Here is a 24,616-nt window from a genome sequence, read left to right on the forward strand (position 1 = left end):
AGGTGATTTAGACATGTTTGCTGGAACTGGCACAATGCTGACTCAAGACTCAACCATGGCCCCAAATAAAGATGTCCCAGGCTACCAGCCAGAGGTTAGCGCTGTTAGCGAAACGCGTTTTCAGTTCAACCCATTCATCAGTGTTCCTCCTCCTCCTCTGCTCTTCTGTGTAATTCTCAGTAAAGACAGCACTATTACAGAGGAGAGAGAGAAAGACAGAGAGAGAGAGAGAGAGGTCTGGGCTGAAAAACAAAATCCATGGTTGGTGCTTTATCACAGGGGATGTCGGGCCACTCACTTCCTCGCGGCGAGCTGGCAGCCTGACTGAGGCTCTTGTCTCATTTGCCAGTAGATTAGTCAGTCCTTTGCCCAAGGAGTCTCCAACTAGAGCCCAAAATGAGTAATTAGCCTACAGCAGCCACCACATGCATTCTCTCTCCCTCTCTCTCTCTCTATGCTTTTCTACTGTCATTAGATATCTCAGCACATATCCCGCCCAAACCAATTTATTTTTCCCCCATCCATTCAGGGCCTGATAAATGGCGAGGGCGGTGCCTGTTCATCTCCACAGAGATAGACGTTCTGAAAAGACGTGGTGAGAATGAATGCCTCCTCATGTCACACTCCAGACTCTCCTCAGACGGTTAGTGCCGTTCACACTCACACTCATCACGGCGAGTCGTCTCCTGTCTCGATTAGACTCCATTAGGCCATTCTCTTCTAATGAAGACAAATTGTTTCCAATTGAAAACACTACTGTACGCAGCTGAATGAAAAAAAAAAAACATGATTTAGTTGTGACTTTAATTAATTGTTTTGTTGTCCACCAACATATTAATTAATTGTTCACATGTATGAGAAGTGTCGGGGGTAATGGAAAAGGCGGATAAAATGGTTTGTAGAGTTAAATGTGCATATGTTAACGTTTGATTACCTCACGTCACTCATGCTGAATAATCTCTAGATACCAGTGGAAGCCATTTTAATGTGTCTTTTTCCCCCCCATCATACTTTCTGACTGCTGCAATGGAGTGCAAACTGCTTTCCCCCCCATCATACTTTCTGACTGCTGCAATGGAGTGCAAACTGCTTTCCCCCCCATCATACTTTCTGACTGCTGCAATGGAGTGCAAACTGCTTCCCCCCCCCATACTTTCTGAATGCTGCAAACTAGGGAATCTGTTGAATGAGTGTTTTAAATAATTAGCCCCAACCACAGATGAATTCCGAATAAATTACTAATTTAAAACAAATGTGAAATCCCTCACAAAGACAAAGATGTCAATGGAAAAGGCAGCGAGCGAAACAGAAGAGAAAAAAAGCAGAGGATAGAAATTGAGATATAGTGATTCAGTCGGCAGAGATTAAATCAACAGTGAATAATTAACATGAGGAAATGGATTCAGGCTCAATGGGTGGTCCTAACGGTAGCTTCTGCTATCTTCCACCTTCCGTTTTCCCCCAGCACCCAAAGATGCAGGCAAGCGCCTTCCTTTTATGTTCCGTGGCAAATTAACTTTGCAGGCAGTCCAGTGAACCGCCAAACATTTCTTGAGAGAAAAAAAAGCTCTAAGAAAAAAAAAAAAGTAATATCATTCAGCTTGGGGAAGGGGATTTGGCCAGCTGGTAGTGATTTTGCTGCAGGGCTTCACGCAGACAGGCGCATTACCTTGACAACGCTCAGATCTTGACAAAGAGAATGAACATTTTCAATATGTCAGCCTTTTTATTTCTGCCTGGACTTCACACTGACTGCCAGTCTCTGCCGCTTATTTAAATGCAGGAACACTTTTATGATAAAAAGAGGGCACCGGATTTCACTGTTTCAGTGATTATTTTATCGTTATATTACTTACAGTATAGGGAGCTACGCTAGTCAAGCCATAGTTAGGGTGACAGAATGGCAAACTATCAACAGGGTGATTTTCTTTCTTTTCAAAATAAAACCACCAGCATAGAAGAGTTATTAACAATATACCAAAAGACACAAACAACAACAAAAACACCACAACAGAATAGTCCCCAATGAGTTACTGAGACTAATAGGATGGGCATGCATCAGATGTAGTTGAAAAGCTGAAAAATAACAAGAAGCAGCACATGACGTGGTCCAAACAATGGTAGGGAAATGAGTCACGTCCGTGTAGTTTTTATTATCTGGATAACATGGAGCATCAGTGGAAAGCCATGTGAATTCTGATACTTTATTTGTGAGCATGCCCCAGGGATGTGGAACTATTAGACAAAACAAAAATAACATGTTGTCCTCTATGTAGCCTAACCAGTCACAGGCACTTTCCCATCAGCTTACCATCCTGTATCATTAGGGTAGACAAGGATTCTCTCAGCCTGATGTTCACACAGCTGAGGTTCAGTCCACTTCAGTGAGATCCCTTAAACACCTCTGATAAACAATACCATAGCTCTTCATAGACAAGCTCTTAAAGTGCTGGGTGGAATATCACAACAGTATCACCACTGTGATGTATTGGATTAATATAAAAATTGAGATTTTGATCATTTTGTTTTGTACTCAGATGTCCGTTTAGTGCACAGAATTGTTAGCCCAGAACGCTACGCCTCCTCCGCTGCGGAGATTTGTTCAGCTCCGAGCGAACGAGCCAAGCTTCACGGTCTGCCTCTGGGGACCACTGGAGCATCTCTTCACAAAGCTCCGCATTTGCACAATCCACCTTCTCCTATAAAGCCATTAAAGACCCAAATAAGCTTTCTGTGTGCACCTACAAACCTGTCCAGACTTTGGGTCATTTTCACATTATGTTAAAAAAAAAAAAAGTATATGCATAGTGCGGCCTCTATCCTACTTTACCTGCCAGGGACGACAGATGGAAATGATCTTAGGCCTATAGTTATAATTGGATATAAAGCATATTCTCTCTTCACTTGTGAGATTGATGTTAATGTGTTTAGCATATGGTCCCTGATACAAATTAACCAAATCACTCAATCAATCTTTTCTCAGGGCTCATGTTGATCATGATGTTTTTTTGTTTTGTTTCCATGTTTGTCCTATACATGAAATTGAATTTGAGTTTGATGTACACCTCTCTCTCTTTCTCTCTCTCTCTCTCTCTGACTCACTCACTCACTCACACACACACACGTAAGCCTCCATGTGCACCTTCTACCTATGAGTACAACCAATCAAAAATTGCTTCTGCTAAAAGCCCAGTTAGAGGTCACCTTTTCAACACAACCTTATTATGTGTTATTATCCCAGACATTTTAGCCAACGGAATCTAAACACACAGCCAGTGTGACCACTTACCCTGACTACCAGCTTCAATGCGTCCGGGAGCAGCAGGGCATTCTGGGAAGGGAGAGCTCATTAGCTGGATGGCCTCCGTGGGTCTCTGCAGCACCCATTATGGCATCCCCATCATGCTCACCCACCCATGGGAACAATTAGCGGGTGACTTGGGGAGCTGGAGATTCAGCAAGTGTGCCCTCCTCCTTAACACGGCGCCTACGCATCTGTCTGTCCCGGAGGAACATGGGACAGGACGGGGGAGTCTGCATTCCTCCACTGTCTTCCACTCTCTGTCTGTCTGTCTGTGTCTCGCAGGCTGTCTTTTGATTTCTGTCTCACTGTCATTGGGGATGGACACTGTGAAGAGAGAGTCCCGAAATATTTAAACTGACTATTTTTCCTACACATACAAACACGGAAACACCCTCACACTGTCACAAGCTGTCTTTTGATTTCTGTCTCACTGTCACATGGACACTATGAAGGGAGTCCCAAATGACTATTTTTCCTACACATACAAACACGGAAACACCCTCACACATGCATTTTAACTCCCTACAATGGGGTAATTATTCCCTGATTGGCACAGGAGAATGTGCGTAATTGTGTGGGGGTGGATTTTCTCCCCATTTTAAATAAATGTTTGTCTTATAGTGTTATTATTTCATTAGAAATATATGGCATGTAATCAGTAGGCACCTGTCTTTTTTTATCTTCCGATGTCTGTCTACAATTGTCAATGTATGTATTGTCAATGTATGTATTGTCCATGCCCCCCAGTCATAATGGTATGCCCCTCAGTTAATTGGTTGGCTTTATTTAAAGCCCGGGCTTTTAGCTCACTCTTGAGGAAGTCTTGGAAGAGAAGGTCTGGAAGAAGTCTTGTGTGAGTGAGAGTCTTGAGAGTGCCAACTTGATGAGAGGTTGTATACGGTGAATTGTGCTATTGTTTTGAATAACCTGTTGGTTTATTTTTGTTTCTTTTTGACAAGTATTTTTGTTTGTTATTTGTTGGTACTTTTTTCACACTGTAAATACAACAGCACTCTCCACCAAAATCCATGTTTGCTTGCTGTGTCTTCACCCCATTATCACTACATCTCAGTGAGTCCTAGCTGCTCATCCTGTGTGGGTATTGACCACAAGGGCCTTATGTTCACACACACACACACACAGAGAGAGATACACATATGGGTACAGATGCATTCAAACACACACACACACACACACACACACACACACACACACACACACATGACATATTATTGTCCATGATCTCCCATTCAGATCTCATCTGTTTTCTCACACTGCTTTCCATGAGCCTGTCATTCCTCTCCCCTTTCTTACCCTCTCACCTCTATTTGCAGTGTCTCTCTACTGCCTCACCCTTTCTCATTCCTCTCACCCCCCTCCCCTGCCTACCTCTCACATCCTCTCCTTTCTTTACACAATACTACCTTATCTCTCGCTCTACCCCGTATGCTCTCGCTCCCCCTCTCGCTCGTTCTCTCTTCTGCTCCTCTCAGCACCCATGCCTTCGTCTCCATGTGTTTCCTCTGCTCATCGTCTCATAATTTCCCCCATTTCTCTTCTTTTAAGCCGCCTCGGCAGCAGCCGTGCTCTTATTCTGGTGCTACATGGCACCTTGGGTGTGAATCGGATTCCTTCCATGGTAATGATGCTATGAACGCTCACATAGACAAACGCACACACACACACACACACACTCTCACGCACAAATACACAAATACATTGATGTACAGTACACACACACACACACACACACACACACAGACATTCATGCATTTACTCACATGCAGAGATATACCCATTTACTCAGACAATCCACAAGACAGCACGTCAGTCTCAAGTTTCTGGTGCAGTGTGCAAGTGTGTGTGTGTGTGTGTGTGTGTGTGAAGGTTATTAATTATCCATAACAAGATGCGCTCAGTGACACAATGTGCCGCCCAGGTCTGTTAGCGGGGGCCCTCTGTGTATTTTAAGTCATTTGTGAAAGACGTAATAAATGCACATTCGGCAGCCTAATGAAATGATGTCGTGGAGCAGTACACTGCCTGGGCCTGTCACACACACAAACACACAAACACACACACACACACACACACACACACACACACACACATACACACACACACACACACACACACAGCCTTCTGCCTCTACAGCCTCTGCCGAACATTTCTGCTCATCAGCCATCTCAGTGCGTGGGACATGCATGTACTTGCTTATGAGACAAACTTAAACAAGGCACAGAGTTCATGTGATTTGGCCCATAATGTCCATAAAACACTGAATTAATGATTAAGTGTGCAGTAATGATAACTATTTAGTTTAATTTAGTTACATTTGGTTAGGTTTAGTTTATTAACTAATTTGTTTCTTAAAAGTAATTGCCTTTATGGTTTCCCTATAATCAAGTAAAATAAAAACATCAAAAACACCCTTATAATATAACATTATGTTTATTACAAGAAGAGCAAATGTGATTTGTGTACAATCGGCTTTGATTGATTCACCAAGAGCGAAGATACATTTGATCTTCATTAGAGTGCCATGGAAAATATGAAAGGCATTATTAAAGGGATGGTTTGCTGTAAGCACAACCTAGGGTCTATATATGAATGATACGAGTGATATGAGTTTCCAACTTTGTTTGGGAACAAAATTACGTTAATCGGAGAAGTTCTGAGCTAGACCGTTGTTTGCATCAGAGATGAAATGCCTTATAGCTTGTAGCAGCGGACATGGAGCCACGTCAAAATAAATTGCTATTTTCAAACCACTGACATGTCTCAAAATAGTGTTACACTTCGTTGGTAGTGTGAACTAGCGTTGCACTTGTTGGTAGTGTGAAGAGGGTCCCTACAGATATTTGGATTATGTTTGTTTTGAAGTTCATCCAGATCTGCTCAAAGCTGCCAGAGGACAAACTAAGGTAAAGAACTGACTACATAAATATGCCTTAATATAAGATCTCTGGACTCTCGTCTATAAATAGACCCCAGGTTGTGTTTAAAGCCAACCATTCCTTTAAGAGTAAATGTAGTACTACTAAACTTACTTAGGCAGAGCTAATCAATGGGATCGAGTTTGCCAACATGTTGAAAATAGCAGCTCCAATATAATTCCAAGGGTGGACACAATTCACACAGATACACACAGAGACAGAGAAAGGAGTGGGGTAGAAAGGTGGAGACAAAGAGAGGGGAAACACAATCACGCACACACACACACACACACACACACACACACACACACTATTCCAGCAGCCCAATAGAATATGCCTGGGTCTGCCCCATGAGGCTGCAGAGGTGTGGGTAGTGAGTCCTAACTGCCTATCACAGACGTAGAGTGGTTGCCTAGCTACCAAGGTGGAGGTGGGAATCCTACCCCCTCTGGGCCGACCCACAACAACAACACCGAGAGGAGAACAAGAAAATGGAGCAGATAACTGCTACTGATCAGATGACAAGCAGACTGAGAGCAGAGGAGAGGATGGACAGTACATTGGATTAGGCCAGTGACCCTGGCAGAGGCTCCTGTGGACTGAATCATGCAGTCTGGTAAATATCTATAGATTTAGCAAGTATTTTGGGGGAACTGCTTGTGCTGAATCCCAATAAGAGCCATACTATGCATTTTCATGTGCCCCTACATTAAAGGTTGTATCAGCGATGGTGGGGTAACATTACTTCTACCAGAAAGACTCAGTAGACAGAATAGAATCAGTTAACAATTTAATTAGTAACGGAACAGCTTGGATACAAGCATGATAAAGAGTCCTGAATAGGTAACAGTCTTTGGCGTAGGCCCCGTCTCGGATCCGTCCAGCGATGAGCGGATCTCATCTCCTGCCGATGGATGAAGGCAGGGGCGGGGAGCCTACCCCCCACGTCGAGACGGGGACCAACTGGTGGCGGTGGCTGAAGGAAGATGTGGTGGTAGGCAGACCATGCCCAATGGACGTGGACTGCAGGCAGAGGTGGCTGGAGGGGAGGTGGAGGGGACGTCAAAGTCAGCGTACTGAGAAGAAGAAGCAGTGTTAGGTGGAACATATTTAAAGAGCCCACTGAATTCCTATAGGCTAGCGCTGATTGAATGAGTGAATGATCAGATTGCAGGGCTTTCCCGAAAAGTAGGCAAAGCTAAGATTGGCTCCGTGTAAGCATGGGAGGAGTAAAGGCTACGCTACGAGTCTTCCTAGTAGAACTTTTGCTTTTGAACATCATTTCTGTTGATGTTCAAACAAATCATGTCTCACCCCCGTCCCTAAGAAGCCACACCCTAGTGAGCTTAATGACTACAGACCTGTCGCTCTAACATCACATGTGATGAAGACAATGGAGCGACTGGTCTTAGGTATGTTCAGACCCCAGGTACTGTACGCCATGCACTAGACCCGTTACAGTTTGCATACCAGGAGAAAGTGGGCGTGGACGATGCCATCACTTATCTTCTACACAGGACACATTCTCACCTAGACAAGGGGAAAAGTGCTGTGAGAATCATGTTCTTTGATTTCTTAAGTGCTTTTAACACCATCCAACTCCTCAGACTGGGAGACAAGCTCTTGCAGATGGGTGTGGACGCTCACCCGGTAACCTGGATTACAGATTACCTGACCGAGCGACCACAGTTCGTCTAGACTAAAGAACTCTCTGACACTGTGATCAGCAGCACTGGAGCGCCACAGGGAACTGTGTTCTCTCCAGTCCTGTTCACCCTTTACACATCTGACTTCTGCTACAACACCGAGTCATGCCACATGCAGAAGTTTTCTGACGATACTGCAATTGTGGGGTGTATCAGGGACGAGCAAGAGACTACAGGAGCCTGGTGGAGGACTTTGTGCAATGGTGCAAACTCAATCACCTTCAACTCAACACTTCAAAGACCAAGGAGATGGTGGTGGATTTCCGCAGGTCTAAGCCTGCTCTGCTACCAGTCTCCATTGATGGGGTCAATGTGGAGGTGGTAAGCACCTATAAGTATCTGGGTCTCCACCTGGACAATAAACTGGACTGGTCAGCCACTCTACAAGAAAGGGCAGAGCAGGATGTACCTCCTGAGGAGGCTGTGGTCCTTCAATTTGTGCAGCAAGCTCCTCAGGATGTTACCTACCAGTCTGTGGTTGCCAGAGTCCTCTTCTATGCAGTGGTATGCTGGGGAGGAAGCACAAAGAAGAAGGATGCTGGGCGACTTGACAGGCTGGTAAGGAAAGCTGGCTCTGTAGTGGGAACTGAACTGGAGTGCATCACTTCAATTTCTGACAAAAGGACCCTGAACAAACTGATCAACATCTTGGACAATGAGTGTCATCCACTCCAAAGCACTATTGTAAAGCAGAAGAGCCTGATCAGCTGGAGACTTCGCTCACTGCCTTGCACAACAGACAGACTGAGGAAGTGATTTGTCCCCAGGGCCATTGAACTGTTCAATGCTTCACTTTAAGGGAAGAGGAGAGATAGACCTCTCCGCATAGTCTGTCTGCCTCTCCATGTTTGGGTACTGTCTGTCCACTAGCCACTTTTTACCACTGTCTTACTGCCTTACTGTTTGCCTATATTGCACATATGCATAACCCTTATTCCACAGCCAGATTTACACTTAACCTTTACAAATATACAAGGATACAAGGATACAAGGAAGTTTATTGTCACATGCATATAGTTACTGGAAGTAAGAAATGCAGTGAAATCATGTCTGGTAAAAAAATGTCTGGGGGGTAAAAAGTGCAGTAGAAGAGGGGTTTAGTAGATTAAGTGGCAAGGGCTGCATAAGAAAGGTGGGGGGAGGATTGGAATGGGGGGGGCACCAACAAGGAGCACCCAAGAGCAACAAGGGCAAGGAAAAACTCCCTTACCAAGGAAGAAACCTTGGGCAGATCCATGGCTCAAGGGGCTAACCCAACTGCCAGGGGTCTTGGTGTGTGTGTTGGGGGGATGACAGGGGAGAGATGGGATAGTGTGCTGTGTATGTGGGGAGAGGGCAGTGTGCAATATGCGTGTTGGAGAAGCTTCCTCATGAGACAATGTGCTGTGTATTGGGGGGGGTAGATATATATATATATATATATATAGTTATAACTATATAGATATCGTTTTTCTATAGTTTTTTATTTTTTATTTTATTACCTTGCCTACTCTCTTATATGTCCATATTTATTTTAAGCTGGTCTCCAGACTTTATTCTTGCACTGTTGCACTGGACTTACTCATTTGCACCATCACCATAACACTCACTCACACAGAGCACCTTACCTTACTTAGGCTCAGTCCCTGCCTCAGTCATTGCAAGGTCCTCATGATTAATCACCCACTATGTGGATACTGTTTTTAGACTTTAGATTTAGATTTAGTGTTATTTAGTATAATTTGTATTTTAGTATATTATTTATCTTCTACTGTCCTTATTGCTCAGTTGTGTTTTTTATATTATATACTTTTAATTACTTTTTTCTGCTGTTAGTGAATGTTGTGTGTGATGTCTGTATGCTACTGAGACCTTGAATTTCTATCTATCTATCTATCTATCTATCTAAACAGAGAGCTTGCTCGCTACTCCCTCCCCCTCCCTCCTTTGCAATTGAAACTCTCCTAAACGCGCATCTCGTCGGTTATTGATTGGAACACTTTATTTTGCCTTTGAGTGGTTGGCAACACTTGTTGGTAGCAATTGTTTTTGTGTACAGATCTCGGAGCCTATAGGCTGCCTACAGAGACGCGTTTTTTTGACGGCCTACTTATGAGGCAGGCAGCGGGAGCGTACCTATGTTACCCGGGTCCTATGTTCCCCAGGTCCTATGTTCCCCGCTTTGTATGGGACCGGGGAACATAGGACCCTTTTTTAAAACCCTAACCATAACCATAATCCTAACCCTAACCTTAACCCCGAGCGGGGAACATAGGACCCGGGGAACATGACCCCCAGGCAGCTAGCGGATCGTTAGGAAAGATTAGATGAATGTGATCATTTATGTTTGGGCCTTTTTTGGGCCTGAAATCGCTGATACAACCTTTAAAGTGTTTACCCTCTCAGTGTAATTCTGTTAGCATCTCAATCTACTAATGAGAAAGCATATGAAATAGACCTATACCAGACAAGAGGACTTTAGATATATCTAAAAGAAAACGTGTATTGTTATATGGTGCTATGGTATAATTGACCTGTCGCTAAGCGCCACCCTTAGAACGCTGATGAGCCAATGACAGTCCAGCCTCAACGGGACTCGGACATCAGCTCGGACAACTCCATAAGAAACAATGCTAGCATTAACGTCAGTGGTTTTTGCACAGTGATTTGCACAGCTACTCGCCACAACTGCTTGTCACCTTGTATGTATTCTAAAGTTTTGAATACACCCCTCCATAGCATAATTAAGTCCCTTTTGATAGCTTCTGGAGGAAAGTAAATCCTTTAACCACCAAAACGTCCTCAAAGCCTGCTTTCATATACTGTCAGCTGCCATTGTCCACAATGTATTTCTAATCAAGTCTGGTTTGTTTGTCCGAGTTTTCACACGGTAACAATGGGGGGCGGGGCTTAGCGACAGGTCAATTACTTGCACTGTATGCATGTTGTAGTTAGAATGGCAGTAAAGTTGATGTTATAGTGTTAATAAAACATGACATATTGCACATGAGCTAAAAGAGACTTGTTAAATCGAGTATTGAAATATATCTGACTTACATTTGGCCTCGGTCTGTTCCCAAGTCTCCTGTCTGCACCTGCAATGCCATTAGTCTGCAGTGTACAGTTTGCATAGCAAAAAACACAGCTAACGTTGTGTGAAATGTGTGGAAAGCCTTGTTTGTCTTGTGGGAGGACTGAAATACAAGGCTATAGGCTACCACTGCCGGCTTAATTAGGCATTTAAAATCACCCTGAGGACCACCGCAAAGATTTCCAAGCCTTCTTAACATTGGAACTGATGACCCTTAATTTTCATGGGCATATTCAAAAGTGACAGCAAGAAGCCTAATAGGCTATGGAGGTCAGTGATCTATAGCTGGTTTAAGTTGCTAAGGAACACGGCATCTGTAAACTTTTGAATCTCACTGCACTCTGTGTACTTCCATTCCTTTCTGGAACTTTCTCACATGAAGTTTTACAGTACAGAACAGACTTGCAGAGAACTTTTTATGACACTGCACTCTATACTGTGGTGACATAACTAGTAATTGTAGCCAACTGTTATTGTCCAGATAAATGCAATAGACACAGTCAGTTACATGTAACCACCAATACTGATTATCCTAAATATGATCCTCTAGTTGAGAATGCAAAAGAGACAGCTTTGAGACAGTAGGCATGTGTGTTTTCTAGATCAATCTCCATGTTGGGTATTACATTTTTGATAACCATGTACAACCAAATTGTAGCTTTAAAAATGTTTGGCAGTGAGTATTGCGGAGAGCTCATTACTCATGTATCAAAGGCTACAGGCTAATGTCTAATGGCTAACTTACATCAAATGATTCCGGTTGAGTAAGACAACCTGCAGCTTTGCTTTGAGAACACCACATGGTTTTGCTTCTTGTCTGGAGCCCCAAACACAGAAACACAGGCAGGGGATGTCTTCCTAACAGGACGCTGTGGCAACAGGCGACTTTTTAATGTTTGTCAAGGGAAGCTCCAGCGCCTGTCCCCCACATTCCTTTATTTCTCTTCCCTTCAGAAAACAAAGAGCTTTCCCGAGGGCTGAGCCAGTGGCTTATTTGAAGCAGAGCCAGTCAGTGGACCTTGTGGTGGCGCTAGCGTCAGGATGACCTCATGTCCCTTCTTTTCCTATAGCCAGTGCCCATAACACACCAACTGCCATAAGCAAGAGCCCCTTACTCAGGACAAAAGCATGGACACATGCTTGTGAGGTCTGTTAGAATGAAACATTCATAGCTTGACCCCTCTGGCATTTCTCGACTATGGGAGATTAGTTTGTTATGGTATGTGGCCTAGACCCCGAAGCCGTCACCATGCGCCGCCATTTGCACCATTTAGAGTTTCAGCTGCCGCCAGCCAATAATTTTGTAAGCCAAATTAAGCTGCCATCTGATAAACTTTGGCTGAGCCAGCTAGATTATTTGCATCAAATAATAATTCTTACACATATGAAAAATAAACAATAAGTGACATCTATTTCCCACAGAGCACAGTCTTGTTCTCGTTGCTACGGTACACAGGACTCATAGTGAATTGGTGACCAATTAAAATTGCACGTTTTCCGTACAGAAGAAGTAATGCCTTTTTTTGTCTCGTGCTGATCTTAAATGGCGTAAAGAAACAAACAAGGTAATTTCGATCTCACTTCACACCTGGGCTAATCCTAATTCCTATGTAGGCCTATACTCAAACTTTTGTTAGATCTTTAGGGCCCGGTTGCACAAACACCTGCACCAAAGATTGATGATATGAACCAAATATTCTGGAACGGAGGGATTTACAGCATTGAACGCGATATTACTGCAGTAACATTCCATCGTTTCCAGAGATTGCTGCGTTGCTAGTTCACGACGCAGGCTTCAGTGTACATTAAAGTGAAATGCGCAGTTGTCCAACATAATATAACAATGTGTGCTTATATTACCTATATTGAATAGCGAATTACATGTCATAAGCATAATGTTACTCCGTGAAGTTTGACAAGTGTGCATCTGCATCTATGCCTATTCTTACACAGCAGCAGGGACATTATTACTTGAAACTGTTTGGGAGCCTACAGATAACAAAATTAATAGGCTACATAATTTGTGAAAGGAAAATCGTGCTTTTTATTTTTTTATTATTACACGGCTCTTCAGAGTGCTGCAGAACGTTCCATTCACATGAATGGGCCTTCCCAACGTTCGGACCTATGTTAAATCTACATAAATCACCGGCAAAGCATTTAATCACCGCTGTCAATGGCAACGGGTTTTGTGCTTCTGACTAATGTCTTTCATATCACTACGCAAGGACTGGAACTTCATTCAAACGTGAAAGCAGACGGTTGATCAGCTGTGTTCTAAAGAATGTTTGATTCAAGTTCAGCAGCGTGTGTTGCAAACTATTTGTTTCTCAGCAAATGCCACGATGAACGGTAACAAATAGGCTAGGTTATGTAGGCTAAAGTCAAATCGTGGGGAGTTTATTATTTCGTTTTGGCAAGTAGCCATATAATAAGCGGGATAATGTATAGAACGCCGGTCATTACTGTGAAAATAAGTCCCTTCAGGGTGGAACAAGACCCCTCCGCTGCGCGTCGGGGTCCGGTTCGTCCTGTCGTTCTATACATTATCCCTTACTTATTGCATTGTATTGCATTTTGTAGAATAAGCCATGCATTGCTTAGAAATATTAAAATCTATTAAATCAATATAACAGACATCTGTACATGAAATGGCAGCTTCAGCCATTAGTAGCCATGAAAAGTTTGGCAGCTGCAGCAGCCATTTTGGTTTTGGCTGAGCCGGCTAGCCAGCCAATAACTTCATCAGCCAGCCATTATTCTCAAATCAAATGGCTTCGGTGTCTAATGTGGCCCCACTTCATGATCTCATGAGAAAAATAAAGAGGTCAAGTTCTGGATAGATCAAAGAGATGGGAACTTTACCAGGGATCACATGTTGTGTGTGTAACGGCTTTATCTGGTTTAAACTGTTAAGTATTGATCTTATAATAATGAAACAATCTCAACACTACAGTGGGAATATGATGGGTCCATTTCTGCATGTTTTAATTCCAACATATTGTCCTGAAAACACACTGCCTTGATGCCTGTTGGTTGGTTTAATGACAATAGATAAACTACATAAACTCTTGAAAGGTTTAAGAAACAGTTTCAAAAGAACAAAATTTATGTCAGAGAGTTGGTCTCTTAGAGCGTTAAAATGCCACAGTATCTGGGCTAAAATGTTCCTCACTTTTGTTTTGTAGCCACCAGAAACTGGAATACACAGGAATCAAAGCTTCGCTTCAAGGCAAAGGCCCGGAACATAAACAAATAATCTGAACTAGCAGGGGGCAGGTACAAAGGAGCAAGTAAAACACGGCGAATTCAAAAACATCATCGAGAGGCAGGCCTAGCGAAATCAATGTGGCCTTTTCCATGAAATAAATTCTACTTTCACTCCCACTCATTTTTAGTTGGGTTGGGGCAGATTTCTATTGATCCATTCAGATCATTTATGACCATTCACTGAGAATTTTTTGTGAGAAACGAGGCTTTGATATTTACTACCATTTCTACCAGTGTGTTGTTCATGCACTAAATCACTGCGAGGTTGAAAGATTGCATTAATCTTCATTACAGTAGAGTAATATCTAATACATTTATCTCGGTTGGCTTTTTTTATCTTGTAAATAATCTTTACAAAAAAATAAAAATCAGAACATATCAGCATCAGGCAACCACTGACAGGGAAGTTGTGTCGCCTCTGTTGAGTAGAGAGAGATGAAGGCGTTTGGGTGTGTGGCACGGCCATGTATTTGGCAGAGGTATCAGTCATCTGTCATTCCTTGAGGAAGGCCAAGGTGAGTGGAGAGAGACAGAGAGAGAGAGATGGGAGAGAGAGAGGTGGGAGAAAGAGACAAGGCCATGCCAAGGGGAACAAGAAATAGAGAATAAGAGAGAGGGAGATGAGGGAACGAGGCAAGGCTATGCCAAGGGGGGAGAGAGGAGGACAAAACAGAAAGGGGGAGAGGAAAGGGGAGCCATGTTGAGGGGATGTGGAAATGGTAAGGTGAAGAGAGAGAGAGAGAGAGAGAAGAGAGAGAGAGAGAGGAGACAAGGCCGGTCTCCAGCTGGGTTCCATCACATCCCCTCGAGCCCTCGCATCACAGGCTGTACCTCCTCCAAATACCTGACCCCCATCCCACATCCCTCTCCACTCAACCTCCCCCAAACCGCTCTATAACAGTCAGACACCCTCGGAGACACTGGTGTACATTCCTCATGAACACAATACAGTGCCCTAGAAAACAGAGGATTCTATTTCACATCCTTATCTGCAAGTGCACCTCAGTGTATAAATCAGGCACCAAGAATAACATGGGAAGGATGCTGGGGTGGTGATGTAATAGAATGCTTGTAGATCCACAGGGGAAATACATCTGACTGTCCATAAGGCCTGTGGTTTGTGCTCTCCTGCGCTTGGATTTGTCACTACAATGTAAGAAGACACATGGACACCATTAAAATGTAAAGGATTATGTATAGCTTTCCACTGAACGTTACATTTCCATTTGAAGCAATTGCAATTTGAATAATACCAAAGTCCTTTTAGGCAAGTCCCTCCACTCGGCGGCCATTTGACAACGCTTTTTGGGCACTCGTCGGGCATCCATTTCGGCAGAAATGCGCATGCGCAAGGCTTCACAACACCAATCTTGCTCCAGCGGCGAGATCACAACACATGATTGGCACGATGTCTTCACAACATACCATATGATTGGCTCAATGTATTCACATGTCGACGTTTTGCCGAGGAAGGGGTGGGATATGTGTAGACAACGGCCATATTGGCGTGACAAACTAGCCCCATGCATTTCTATGGAGTATTTTTTGAGTGCTGTGTCTCCACATTAGAAAGTGTGTGTGAATGTATGGTTAACCTGGTCAGAACAACCATGGCAGAGCAGAACAATTTCATATAGCCGTATATAACAGTATTTTTGACTTGCAGAGCAGAATCCATTGAGAATGCATGTCTATTATTCTGTTTTAATGCATGGAAGGAGCATTCAACTTTTAAACTTAGTTTAAACTTTTAAAATCTTAAACTAAGATATTAATGTCACTGTGTAGCATAGTAGTCTAAAGTTTTAGTAGTAGAGTTTGCTGTAGTCTAAAATAAATGATAACCTACATCAAAATGGCTGTCTGGAAATGGTTTAATGTAGAGTTTAGCAGGCTATTGTTATTGTTAATATATATATATATATATATATATATATATATATATATATATATATATATATATATATATATTAATCAACCAACAGGTTGATTCATATATATCAAGTATATATCAAGTGATAGGCTACTGTAGAGAGCCAATTGATATTCAATCCTATTGCATAACACCTTTAAATGAATCGTGTTTGTCTGTGAATGTATAGGTAACCTTGTCAGAACAACCAAATGGCACGGCAGTACAATTTTATACAGTCACTAAAACAGTATTTTGGACCCTTGAAATGGTGGTGATTATTTTGACACGGAGAGCAGAATCCATTGAGAATGCACATCTATTATCACATTTTAATGCACTGGAAGGAGCATTAAACTTTAAACTTCCCATAATTGAAACCTCCGGTGAGCACTTAGACAAGATGAGGAAATTAGAGCATTTGCCAAGGCATTTAGTCCGTCTCCTTCCACACCTCCATTTCACACAACACAGCGGCTGCGGAGTGACATTCTGAAGTGTACACTTAGTGAGGTCTTGTTTCCAGCACGTTAATCTTCAATGAATGATTCTGTTTTTAGAATCTGAGACTGAATTATCATCAAGATCATCACTTCATGTCGAACGGCCGGAAGTATTCCATCTGTGTCCTTGTTCTTTATGCCGAAGAAATAAATAATCTCTAGACACATTGGTGACATACGTATTTCTGTCACATCACAGAGACACTGTTCATGTGTAACAATTATAAATGCATGCAGTGCGCCTGTGCTTTAGCACAGAGATGTGCCAAGTTATGATATGATCCGTTCGACGTGAGTCAGAGCACTGTGTGGATATGGGGAAACTAGTGCAAGGTTTGTCATTAGATTTGGATAAATTAGGTTGCCAAATATTCATCCATTCATCAGCGATCATCCATATTTATTTCAGTCATTTTAAAATTGTAGTGATCCAAGCTTTCTGACAGTGTAAAAAGAACACTCCATGAACCTTGAAGAAAAGCTTACACAGCCCTTTGGTTTCACTCAGGGCCTGTCCACACGGAGACGCTTTTTAGGTTAAACACAGAGGTTTTGCTTCGTCTTGGCCGAGCGTCCAAACGAATCCTGTAAACGCACTGCCCGAAACCGCACTTTTCTGAAACCTGGTCCCAGAGTGGAGAAATCTGAAACCGTAGCCCGTTTGAGTTGGTTTAGACAGCTAAACCGCACATCCTGCTTATGCGTGTCGATGATGTCATCGCCACACCTCAGCTGCCCTGGACTTGCACTTATAGTATTGCCTAACAATACTAGTTTTCATACATGACATTACCTACGATTACACTCCGTTAAGATAAATATCACAACTGATGCTGCGCAGTGCCGATAGCTTATGACTTGGTGGACTGAACACTGTTTTTCCCGGTGTTTTTTTATGCATTCTAGCTACTGTCAGTGACGCGAGAGAACTTAAGTTATTAGGAAAGTGCGGTGTAAGTTTAGGCTACATTGATTTGTGCGTAGTGTCATTCATTTATTTTACATGTCTTACAACATGCATTCACAGTCGAGTGAAATCAGATATAAGCATACAAAGACGCTTAGATCTCACGTTAAGCCGATGGTAGCACACTGAATGCGAATGCACGATTTGATGCAGGCAAAAGTATTGACTGTTACTAACGAAGATTTTATAGCAATATTATAAATGTGGCGACAAAATAGCCTAGAACTTGGGTAAGCCTTGCGTTTAGTAGCCTAATTGCGGCGATAGCCAAAACTAATGTGAATCACGGACTATCCTACAACCAAAGAAAGTGAAGGTGATTAGTAGGCCTACCTGCGTTAGCCAAATAAAGGACGGGACTGCACCCTTCACAAACCGTAAAATAAAGTTTATTAGTTTTACAGTTGACTACAGTTAACAGTTCACCATCAGTCCACACAAACAATTCTGGTTTCCTTGCACTAGCCATTTTAAAAGCGTAGCCTATTCTGTCTGTTTTAAAAAGCAAGTTTTGCAAGTTTTGGTGAATTTCTGTAAAGACACAGTGCCACCTATAGGCCTGGGGTATGAAGTAACGTGTTGAGTCGTGTTGAGATGGATCCGTTTGGACGCAAATATTCTTGATACGGTTCCAGGGAAGACGGAGGAAAAAAAGATCGGTTTGGTACGTGTGGACTAGGCCTCAGAAACCAACTCCTATGACCCTCTGATGCTTATGCTATGCTATGCTTTGCTTTGCTATGCTATGCTATGCTATGACAGACACACTCATTAAGTGGGTCATTGCCAAGCTCTTTGTTGCATTCTCTGTCTTTTACAAGCCAGTATGGGTATTTCAGAAAGCCTTGTTGTGTCTGAACATTGTAAACAGAGAGGTTTATTTGCTCTATAACAATCACTTTGTATAGTTTGTGCCAACTTATGAATCTATTGACTGCTAGTTTGGTAATATTTTCATTATTTATTAAGTAAAAGCTTGTTTTATAATCAGAGACAGAATATGGCTCATTTATCTGTAATGAGCAATAATACTTTTCTAATCCTCATTAGGCTCAAATGGCTAATTTGCCAGAAACAGGATGTGAATCAAGTGCAATGCTGGCAGGCTAATTCTAATAATTCATCAAGAGCTAAGACATAGGCTATTAAATTGTACACAATATGGCTAATGACTAATTCGGCTAATATGACGCTAGCTCAGCTAACCTGCACAACAACTCAACTACAGTGATAAAATAAATTAGCTGAACATTTCATCTGTCCAATTTAGAAGCAAGCAGAAATAGGTGGGTTTGAGGCTGCACACTGCGCAGATGCAAAAATAAATATTGACTTTGGTGGGCAAGACACAATGTTTGAGTAGGCTTAGCCCACCCTTGCCCCTGCCTAGAACTGGCTCTGATCATACGTGTTCTTTTCTGATCTACGGGGGCTCCCTGAATAGGTGTTGACTGCTAAGTGCCTCGCAACAGACAGAAATACATAATTTGGTTTATCTGTGTTATTGTCTAGCTACCAGTCTATGTTTTCTTTCTTTTTATACAGAGCCAAACACAGTCTTCCTCAATAAATACACATTTTTGCAAAGATTGCGAAACATCGAACCTCTTGGGATGCTTCAGTGATTTTTCCTGTCCTGCTACATTAGTCACAGTTGACCCACTTTGGGGGCAGGCCCACCTCTGTAGAACTTTAGATTACCTTCCAGGGCTACTCTTGACCTCCTCCCTCCATCACCCCACCCCAACTGCCCCCTCCACCCCCCTCCTATCTCCTTATTGCTGATTAGGGTGGTGCTGACCTGTAACTGTGCTGTGTCATATTTCACCTGTCTTTCAGACCCTCCCCTGTTCTTTGTCTCCAGCCTTCCCCAAGCCCTTCGACATAGCAGAGTCCATTTCTTTGTGTATTAAAATGACGGGAGCAATAAGAAGCCTTATACATCACGGCCAGACCTCGCTGTGGTCAATATACTCTAGCCATGTCTTGGCTAGCGCTCACTCAGCCAAACAATGTGCTTCCAATCATACTTGCTCATGTACTGCAGCGCTGCTGCAGCTATTTAAGAGTTTGCTGATTTAAGGGACTCAACTTGACCTTCTCTGAGCCATCGACAGTTTAGTCCTGACTCAGACAGAGGCCTGAGAGGACACGCAATGTTGAGTGGCTCATCAGTAGGAATATAGCATTACAGGGACATCTGTGGTGGTGCACAAGGACTTTCTCTGTTATCGTCAGTGTTTTGTTTTGTCAGTTCTGTGGTCTATGGTATTGTCAGTCACGATAGGCCTAACATTTGGTGACTGAATGCATTTTTCTTGTGTACATTTCCACACTACAATCAATTTGTTTCCTCAGATACCTAAAATGGTCTTGAATGATTTGGGTCGCTTGTATTATTTGCAAGTGCTTTGCGAGTCACTAAAAGGTCTTTATTGCACTAAAAGGTCTTTATTATATTGATTCTTGCCTAACTCATGTAAGTCTGCCTAATGTCTATTCAGAGCATTCAGTGTCTTCACTTTCACATACTCTCTGCCTCTCCCTTCAGCCCCGACATACAAAGCCAGAAAACGTTTTACTAGTTACTGTTTTACACAGTTCTTTCAGGAGGCATTTTGATGATAAAAAGAACATGTAAGTGGCTTTGCTCCTTGTAGATGCCTCACACTGGCATTTACTGTATGAGATCAGAGCCCTTTGATGTATGTAAAGTACTGTAACGTCGGCGCACAAGACATTGCATAGCGTTCTCCCGCGCAGGGCATCCTGGGATACGAGAGCGAACATTTGGGGGGTTTATGTCTGTATTTCTCCTTAGTTTTGAGTGTAATGTTAGCGTCTTTATTGTAACATGTTTCCCTTTTAGTTCTCCCTCGTGTGTGATCCTTTTTGTGTGGGGGGCTGCGTCCTCCCCTGTATGTGTAGTGTGTGTGTCTGCTTGACCTGCCCCGTGTGTATTGTGTTCTGTTTCTGTGTCCCTGATCTCGTTCTCAGCTAATAAACCTTTTGATTGGACAACTGTGTGTGTCACTATCAAATCGGTACAGTACTATGGATGCAGAATAGCACCACACAGGTGTGACTACTCTATTCAGTCAGTCTTTCAGGCCGTTTTGTTGACATGTGCTAATAAATATCTATTTAGGGTAAATTAATTTCACTATGAAGGACTCAATTTCCCCGGCTTGATCTCTGTAAGAATTAAGACACCTTGTGATTCAGGAATATGCCACCATGTAAAAAATAATTTCATACCCAGATTTAACAAGTCTTGATTTAATGCAGCAAGACAACTGGTTATTTTCCGGAACATCAACAAATACATATTTAGACCGAGAAATATTTCTCAGTGGAATGGGGAATTAACCTGTTGAGGAGTGAATTCTTTAAGACAATGCCGTTCTGCAGAGAGTGAATTATTTTCCTGGCTCCTTCTAGAATTCTACGAGAAAGTTCTATAGTTTCAGTGTTCTTAAAATTGTTTAATGGCAGAAAAGTCCCTGAGGGTAATTGTTGCGTCATGGTATAGAACCTTTTTCAAAAACGTTCTAATCACATATTTGCAGAGGTGGAAAAAGTATGAAAATATTGTACTCAAGTAAAAGTACCAATACTTTGATTAAATATTACTCAAGTACAAGTTAAAATACTGATCTGAAACTGTACTAAAGTAAAAGTAAAAAGTAGTTCATTTAAAATGTACTTTAAGTAAAAGTTACTTAGTTCCTTTTTTTTTTGGGGGGGGGGGGGGGGGTGCAGAAACCAGACTTTCTAATGAGGAGACTCAGCACTCAAAAAATCCCCCATAGTAATGCATGGGGTTAGTTTGTAACGCCAATATGGCAGTTGTCTACACATATCACAACCCTTCCACGGCAAAACGTTGACATGTGAATACATTGAGCCAATCATGTGGTGTGTTGTAAAATACATTGAGCCAATCATGTGGTGTGCTGTGAAGACATCGTGCCAATCATCTGTTGTGATCTTGCCGCTGGAGCAAGATTGGTGTCGAAGAAGCCTTACGCACACACATTTCTGCTGAAATAGATGCCGCGATAAGTGCCCAAAAAGAGTTGCAATATGGCCTGCCGAGTGGAGGGACTTGCCTAAAATGACTTTGGTCCTAGCTGGAATTGCTGCAGCCAGCAGCTAAGACAGCAATGTTCATGCTCCCAGTGTGTAGCGCTGTAGCTGCAGCAACTCGAGCTATAGGTAAAACCGATTGTTTCAGTTTTGTTCATACCGACAGTACTCAGTGACGTTGAGAAATGGAGATCTATGTGAAAAAAATGTGAAAGAGTTCTCCTTTAAGTTTGAGCAGTAGTTGATTTTCAAAGTTAGTTGCACTCATCCTTGATCGCTTTGCAGTGAACAGTAATCCAGCACAACTGAAATGCCCCTCACAGGCAGCTGAGGCAGGCAGGCCAATGTTGAGTTGCAGACAGTTTTTTTAGATTTGGAAACGAGCAGAAGGTTCAGCACATTAAAGGGCGTAAGTATAGGGCCCCAATGGAGGAGAGGGCCCTTGAAAAGTGGAAAACGGGGGGCACAACATTTTCACCAGGCATTAGTAATAACTCAGGTAATCCACACATAAAAAATCCAAACAACTCCATAAGTAGAGTCATGTGTAATGAAGTGGAATAACACAGGGAAAAAGTATTGAACACGCTATAAGAAAAAGCACTAAGGCAAGGAAAGGGAAGGAACAAGCTGGAATCTGTAAGTAGTTAGAGAGTAGTTATTCTTTCTATCTGTGCAAATTAATATAAGCTTGGTTAGTAGCTTACATATTGATGGGCTATAAAAAGGTTTTTCATTACCAAGGTGTCACACAAGAAACATTTCATGATGGATAAAAGCAAAAAGCTCTCCCAAGACCTTTGCAACCTTATTGTTGCAAAACATATCAATGAAACTGGTTACAGATGCATTTCAAAACTTCAGAATCTTCCAGTAAGCAGCATGGGAGCCATTATCTGCAAGTGGAAGGAACATCATCAACATCAACCATGCACAGGATCTCCTCGCGCAATATTTCTGACCAGGAAGTCAGAAGGATAGTCAATTCCAAGGGCCAAGGACCACTCTGAGAAAGCTCCAGAAAGACTTGAAGGCAGCCAATTCAATTAAATTAAATTAAACAGTTCTGGAAGTAACTAAATATCAGGATTCACAAGAGGGACCCCTGGAATCTGTTTAGAACAATGGGCCAAAATCACACCTGATACTGCGACTAATAAGTTTTGTCATACAGGAAATGTCTTGAAGCTGTCATTACAAACAAAGGCTTTTCCACAAAGTATTGAAGAAATTTCAGTAGGCACGTTCAATACTTTTTTCCTGTGTCATTCCACTTTATTACACATAACTGTTATGTTTGGATTTTTTATGTGTGTTAATATAATGTGTGGTGAAAAAGTTGAATAGACTCACTAACCCTAACCCTAGGAAGTTCAAGCTAATTACTGAGAAAAAAAATTAAGTGTTCAATACTTATTTCCACCATATATTTTTTTACCTGAATATTTTAACTTCCAAATTAAATGTAAAAATGACAGGACTGCCTGGATTTTGTATACAAAACATAGTGAAAACTGTCTAAGGTCACTCACACTCTCCCTTGCTAAAGAGCTAAATGGTTTAGTCCGCCTGCACGATAGTCTATCTTTTGTTTATTTAGTTGAGCATCACTAGTAGTGGACCGCTAATTGTTGTGCTGCTGGTGCAATGTCTTTCTCCAAGAAAGCCAAGTCAGGTTACCAAAAACAAAGGCCGAAACAGGAAAAATAGACATCAAAATAAGGGGAAACAACTAATAAACTTCTTTCCAAAGAAAGGTGAGCACAAACGTCAAAACACGAAATCCCATGGTGTTTGCTTGAATAGGCTATCTCCGCAATCATTAGTGGTAAAACGAACTGAGACAACCCATTGAAATAGCGGAAAATACTGTACACTTTCATAGGTTAGGCTACACATGTAATCTGAGGCATCTCGTGATCCAGCTCCATCTCCATCACTTTCAGAAAGACTGCATGGCGCCAGCTTGATTCATGTTCTGTTGTAGGCTACATGCTGATCATTATCACTAGGCTAGTGGTTTAGGGCGTGATTTTTTTTCTCTCCCTTTCTGTTTTCGTTAGTCTTAACTTTTTTTTTTACTCAAGTAACGGATGGGATTTTTTGATGTAGCGGGTACAATACTTCACTCAAAATGTAATCAAGTAAAATTTAAAATACCAATTTTATAAACTACTTAAAAAATACAAAATACACAGAAAAACTACTCAATACAGTAACGTGAGTAAATGTATTTCGTTACTTTCCACCTCTGCATATTTGTGATTGTACTCCCAGGGGCCCAGCTGCATCTGATCACATATTTGTGACCGTACTCCTCAACAGGTTAAAAAGGAAGGAGGAAGAGTGAAAAAGGTGCTGTTTAGCCTGGACTGAAATAAAGCGATTCAGCGAATCAGAGGTTTGGGCCACGCTTTAATTGACCATGACAAAATGATATTTAGCTGCCGAAGAAGGAAATCTAAACAACACTTTTTTAATTGGCTGCAGTGGACACAGTGGGTGCCGGATGAGTGAAAGCAGAAGCAATCAGAAGAGAAGGCTGTTGTCAAGATGCACTTCATTTATGAAAGCTATTCAAATAGGCTTCACCCTCACATACACCCACACAAGAATCATACACACACGCACACATGCACACAAACACTCACAGTGCTAAGAGCCATGCTTGACCTTTAGTAGACCAGAGCATGTTATTGCCCCTTGTACTCCCCGAATGCTTGACTTCAATCAATTCTTTGTGAAATGAATCTTACCACACTGGCCCCCATTACCGACGATGACGACGAACCCTCTGAAAGTCTGAATTTGAAAATAAAGCTCTGGTCAACACCGCTCTCATTTTCCCCCCTCCTCTTT

This window comes from Alosa alosa, chromosome 23, assembly GCF_017589495.1.
Source record: "Alosa alosa isolate M-15738 ecotype Scorff River chromosome 23, AALO_Geno_1.1, whole genome shotgun sequence".
NCBI lineage: Eukaryota > Metazoa > Chordata > Actinopteri > Clupeiformes > Clupeidae > Alosa > Alosa alosa.